The sequence below is a fragment of the Electrophorus electricus genome, unplaced genomic scaffold (genome assembly GCF_041902795.1).
Source record: "Electrophorus electricus isolate QZ-2024a unplaced genomic scaffold, ASM4190279v1 Scaffold91, whole genome shotgun sequence".
Lineage (NCBI taxonomy): Eukaryota > Metazoa > Chordata > Actinopteri > Gymnotiformes > Gymnotidae > Electrophorus > Electrophorus electricus.
This window is the reverse complement of record NW_027658808.1, coordinates 65,001-70,431: the sequence shown is the minus strand read 5'-3', so window position 1 is coordinate 70,431 and position 5,431 is coordinate 65,001. Positions and strand designations below refer to the sequence as shown.

The following is a 5,431-nucleotide window of genomic DNA, read 5'->3' as shown; positions in this document are numbered from 1 at the left end:
GTGGTGTGCTCTGGATGCCCCCCCCCCATCCCCCGAGGGGGGTGCTTATCCCGCGAGGGGAGCCCTCCTCGGGTTAAGTGAACCATCATGCCGATTCCCCTATGGAAGTGGGCACATCCAGGCACACAGTCTGCTTTGCTCTCCCCGACCCGAGTGCGTCTGTTGGGCTGAGTGTACGCCCAGGCAACTGGATCCAATGGCTCAGTCCGCCGCAGCGTGCTTCGACGATGGGTCGTACAGCCATGCCACCAGGGTGGGCGTGTTTGTAAATGTACCAGTGGATTCTCGTCGGCCTGCCACATCCATGGTATCGACCCACCAGGCCTGTCCGACCAGGGGTTGACCCTGGACGGGCACGGTCTGTGGTTTGGCCCTTGTCCTAGATGAAATCGGGCACGGGGTTTTCTGGCCAGGTACCATCGGGTTACTGGGAGAGCGGCTTCGGTCTCCAGGTGAGACCAATGGTGAAGCAGCACGAGGCAATGGAGAGCATGCAAAGCGATGGGGAAGCCATGCACGGCAATGGCCACGAAAAAAAAAAAAAAATCACCACGGAAGGAACGTGAAGAACAAGGAGGAGTGTAGTGACACTGCCCAAAGCTGCCCGGTGTTGCAGGGGTCTATTGGTGTGTTGCTTCCTTGTTTGGTAGAGTGGAGTACCAGACCCGCCAGGGGTAGGCAAACCATTCCCCCTACGGTAAGTGAGGAGCCAGCCATTTGACGAGCGGGTGTCCACGTGTACGGGTGCGAGCGCTATCCCCCCACACGGGGTTAGGCCACGGCCTTAGGTGGACGTCTGCCGACCAGCCCCGGCTGATCCAGAACTTCTGATGTGGAGAGCGGTTTTGACAGATCCTCCCTGGTTCTAGCGGGTCAAGCCTCTGATGGGGGGTGGGGGTTATTTGTAACCCATCCCAGAACTCTCTGGGGGAGACTCAGACGGCCAGTCTGTCTACTCAGTTGTCCTATACTGGTGTCTGTGGTTTGGGAGGAAGGGAGTGCCCTGCTTTGTTGGCCTCCTCTTCAAACCTACCTGGGCCCACGAATCACTCTTCTTGGTTACATCACGAAACGTAGGTTGAGCGAGGCTAGGGGGGAGGGAATTCGACGAGGTCTTTCCCTTGTCCCCCCACCAGCGGCCCACGAAAATCAAAACGGCGTGAAGAGAGGGAACGCCGAAAGCACCTGGAGTCGGCCGTCCGCACCTCCGGAGGAGGTGGACGGGGTACGGTGCGGGCATGACCGGATGGGACAGCTTTGCATCAAGGTGAGAGGTCGGCGTCCGAAGGCCAGAGGGCGGTGCGCGAGCACGTTTACACTGGCCGCGGAAGCTGTCCTGGGTAGCCCTGTATGGCGTCTGGACCTGACGGCGCACGCACTTACAACCCGCTGCTTCCTAGCCCCCGGAAGGGGAGGCGGATGTCACTCGTGGTTCATCCCAGACCACGGTGCAAACTACCTGGTTGATCCTGCCAGTAACATATGCTTGTCTCAAAGATTAAGCCATGCAGGTCTAAGTGCACACGGCCGGTACAGTGAAACTGCGAATGGCTCATTAAATCAGTTATGGTTCCTTTGATCGCTCCACACGTTACTCGGATAACTGTGGTAATTCTAGAGCTAATACATGCAAACGAGCGCTGACCCTTCGGGGGATGCGTGCATTTATCAGACCCAAAACCCATCCGGGGGGCTCGGGCCCCCCGGCCGCTTTGGTGACTCTAGATAACCTCGGGCCGATCGCGCGCCCTCCGCGGCGGCGACGTCTCATTCGAATGTCTGCCCTATCAACTTTCGATGGTACCATAGTCGGCTACCATGGTGACCACGGGTAACGGGGAATCAGGGTTCGATTCCGGAGAGGGAGCCTGAGAAACGGCTACCACATCCAAGGAAGGCAGCAGGCGCGCAAATTACCCATTCCCGACACGGGGAGGTAGTGACGAAAAATAACGATACAGGTCTCTTTCGAGGCCCTGTAATCGGAATGAGCGTATCCTAAACCCATGGGTGAGGACCCATTGGAGGGCAAGTCTGGTGCCAGCAGCCGCGGTAATTCCAGCTCCAATAGCGTATATTAAAGTTGCTGCAGTTAAAAAGCTCGTAGTTGGATGTCGGGAGTGGGCTGGCGGTCCGCCGCGAGGCGTGCCACCGCCTGTCTCAGACCCTGTCTCCCGGTGCCCCCCGGATGCCCTTGGCTGGGTGTCCGGACGGGGCTCGGAGCGTTTACTTTGAAAAAATTAGAGTGTTCAAAGCGGGCCCGCTTCTCGCCTGAATACCTGAGCTAGGAATAATGGAATAGGACTCCGGTTCTATTTTGTGGGTTTCCTGAACCAGGGCCATGATTAAGAGGGACGGCCGGGGGCATTCGTATTGCGCCGCTAGAGGTGAAATTCTTGGACCGGCGCAAGACGGACGAAAGCGAAAGCATTTGCCAAGAATGTTTTCATTAATCAAGAACGAAAGTCGGAGGTTCGAAGACGATCAGATACCGTCGTAGTTCCGACCGTAAACTATGCCGACCCGCGATCCGGCGGCGTTATTCCCATGACCCGCCGGGCAGCGTGAGGGAAACCACGAGTCTGTGGGTTCCGGGGGGAGTATGGTTGCAAAGCTGAAACTTAAAGGAATTGACGGAAGGGCACCACCAGGAGTGGAGCCTGCGGCTTAATTTGACTCAACACGGGAAACCTCACCCGGCCCGGACACGGAAAGGATTGACAGATTGATAGCTCTTTCTCGATTCTGTGGGTGGTGGTGCATGGCCGTTCTTAGTTGGTGGAGCGATTTGTCTGGTTAATTCCGATAACGAACGAGACTCCGGCATGCTAAATAGTTACGCGGCCCTCCGCGGTCGGCGTCAAACTTCTTAGAGGGACAAGTGGCGTTCAGCCACGCGAGATGGAGCAATAACAGGTCTGTGATGCCCTTAGATGTCCGGGGCTGCACGCGCGCCACAATGGTTGGATCAGCGTGTGCCTACCCTACACCGAGAGGTGCGGGTAATCCGCTGAACCCCATTCGTGATGGGGACTGGGGATTGCAATTATTCCCCATGAACGAGGAATTCCCAGTAAGCGCGGGTCATAAGCTCGCGTTGATTAAGTCCCTGCCCTTTGTACACACCGCCCGTCGCTACTACCGATCGGATGGTTTAGTGAGGTCCTCGGATCGGCCCCGCCGGGGCTCCTCGCGGGCCTTGGCGGAGCGCCGAGAAGTCGATCAAACTTGACTATCTAGAGGAAGTAAAAGTCGTAACAAGGTTTTCGTAGGTGAACCTGCGAAAGGATCATTAACGGGTAACGCTGTCCGGCGTGCCTCCTCTCCCGACCCCCTCGACTTCGCCGTCCCCCCGCGTCGGGGCCCAGGGTCGAAAGGGTCTTCGGGGTTGCTGTTACACGTGGTCGCTTGCAGGTCAGGCTGGACAGAAGGCATAAAGGAGGAGCCTAGTCCCTCCCACCCCTTCCTCGTCCTCCGCCTCTTCCTCCGCGTCGTCCTTCAGCACCCCCCCCCGCAGGCCCCGGTATTCTCTGGGTTCCAGCGCGAGAGACGCGTCGTTCAAAAAACTCGGCGTCCCCGCTCGTCGGGTGAAGGCCGGTTTCCCCTCACCTTGCCGGCAGGAGAAGCGCCTGCGAGTCGAGCGGGTCGTACGGGTCCGTCCCGCGCCCTCCCTCTCGCTCGCACGGCCGCTGCCTCCGTCCACCGCGAGGGGTTTTCCTATTTTGTTGTCCTTGTCATTCATCCCCGTCCCCTTGCTCGCTGACGAGCGGACTTTCCGGGGGGGGTTGCGAGCGCTGCTCCTCGTGGGGCAGGCCATGGCCCTTCCTGTGTTCGTCCGCCCACCGGCGTCCTGGGGCGTGGTGGTGGTGGGTGGCGCAGCCGGTTCCCCTGCTTCTCTCTCTCAGAAAGGAGTCTCAGGGGGACCCCCGGCAGGTACCTAGGGCTTGGCCCACGCTACGTGAGTTCCACCCCTTTCGAGGGGTCGGACGGGGCGGGCGCGGAGGGCCGCGGTTCAAAGACTGACTCGTCTGCCACGTGGGGCGTGTGGGCAAAGCGCAACCCCGCGCCCGTTTCAACACTCGCAGACGGGGGCGCCTGACCGGTTGGTGAAACCTTTTAAACCTGTCTTTGTAGTCGTGGTGAAAGACCTAAACTGAGCCTGAAATAAAAGAGTACAACTCTTAGCGGTGGATCACTTGGCTCGTGCGTCGATGAAGAACGCAGCCAGCTGCGAGAACTAATGTGAATTGCAGGACACATTGATCATCGACATTTCGAACGCACATTGCGGCCCCGGGTCCATCCCGGGGCTACGCCTGTCTGAGGGTCGCTATTCCTATCTGTCGGACCTGCCTTCTCAGGCGGGACCGCGGTTGGAGGTTCGTAGGTGGGGGGGTGCCCCCTGGCCTCCGTCTTCCTAAAAGCAGACGGTTCCCGGTCGCTGTCTCGGTGAGATCCGGTCGGTGGGTTCGCTGCGGTTGAGTGCCCGTTCTCCGTGCACAAGCTTCTCCTCCCCCGCTTCGGTTCGTTTCGGTTCGTTTCGGCTCCGCTCCTGGCCTGGCCAGGAACGTGGTCCCCTGCGCCCGAGAAAGAAGCGAGCGTGGCTGCCGGTGGGTTCTCTCCGCTTTGGCTGCCCACGTTTTCGCTTCTTTTCTCACCCCCTGCGCAGGCGGATCACGGAAAGGTGTCTGTTCTGTTCCGTTACGTGCGCGAGCGGAGGGAGGTTGTTGTTACATGCGTTCCCCCCCCCCTCCCCCGGTGGGGGGGGTGGGGGGGTCGGGGTTCGGGTGGCTCTGCCTCTGGCGTTTTCCTTACGGGCCGACCTGTCCGTGGCACGTCCGTGACGTCCCGACCTGTGTCCTCGTTAGCCCGGGTGAAAAGGGACTCGTCCCCTAACCCGGCGGTGTTCACGCTTCTGGGCAACCCTCCAGAGCGAACTCGGGAGCGACCTCAGATCAGACGAGACAACCCGCTGAATTTAAGCATATTACTAAGCGGAGGAAAAGAAACTAACAAGGATTCCCTCAGTAGCGGCGAGCGAAGAGGGAAGAGCCCAGCGCTGAATCCCCCGTCCGGGTGCGGGCGAGGGGAATTGTGGCGTATGGAAGTCTGTTTTCTTCCTGGCGCGGGCCGGGGGCCTGAGTCCTTCTGATGGAGGCTCAGCCCGTGGACGGTGTGAGGCCGGTAAATGGCCCCAGCCCCGCCAGGGTAGCGGTCTTCTCGGAGTCGGGTTGCTTGGGAATGCAGCCCAAAGTGGGTGGTAAACTCCATCTAAGGCTAAATACCGGCACGAGACCGATAGCGAACAAGTACCGTAAGGGAAAGTTGAAAAGAACTTTGAAGAGAGAGTTCAACAGGGCGTGAAACCGTTAAGAGGTAAACGGGTGGGGTCCGCACAGTCTGCCCGGGGGATTCAACCCGGCGGTGAGGC

At 59.3% G+C, this 5,431-nt stretch overlaps 3 non-coding genes across 3 annotated transcripts in view; all 3 read left to right on the top strand.

Annotated features, from left to right (window-relative positions):
- The first annotated feature begins 1,456 nt into the window (after window positions 1-1,456).
- On the top strand, window positions 1,457-3,295 carry LOC145656773 (18S ribosomal RNA). The gene has a single exon (XR_014122367.1). It is a non-coding gene; the product is annotated as an 18S ribosomal RNA (ribosomal RNA).
- An 881-nt stretch (window positions 3,296-4,176) lies between these two features.
- On the top strand, window positions 4,177-4,330 carry LOC145656784 (5.8S ribosomal RNA). The gene has a single exon (XR_014122378.1). It is a non-coding gene; the product is annotated as a 5.8S ribosomal RNA (ribosomal RNA).
- Window positions 4,331-4,945: 615 nt separating this feature from the next.
- Window positions 4,946-5,431, top strand: part of LOC145656781 (28S ribosomal RNA) — a 4,149-nt gene continuing 3,663 nt past the window's right edge. Inside the window, exon 1 of the ribosomal RNA XR_014122375.1 lies at window positions 4,946-5,431. This exon is cut by the window's right edge and continues 3,663 nt beyond it. This is a non-coding gene — a ribosomal RNA (28S ribosomal RNA).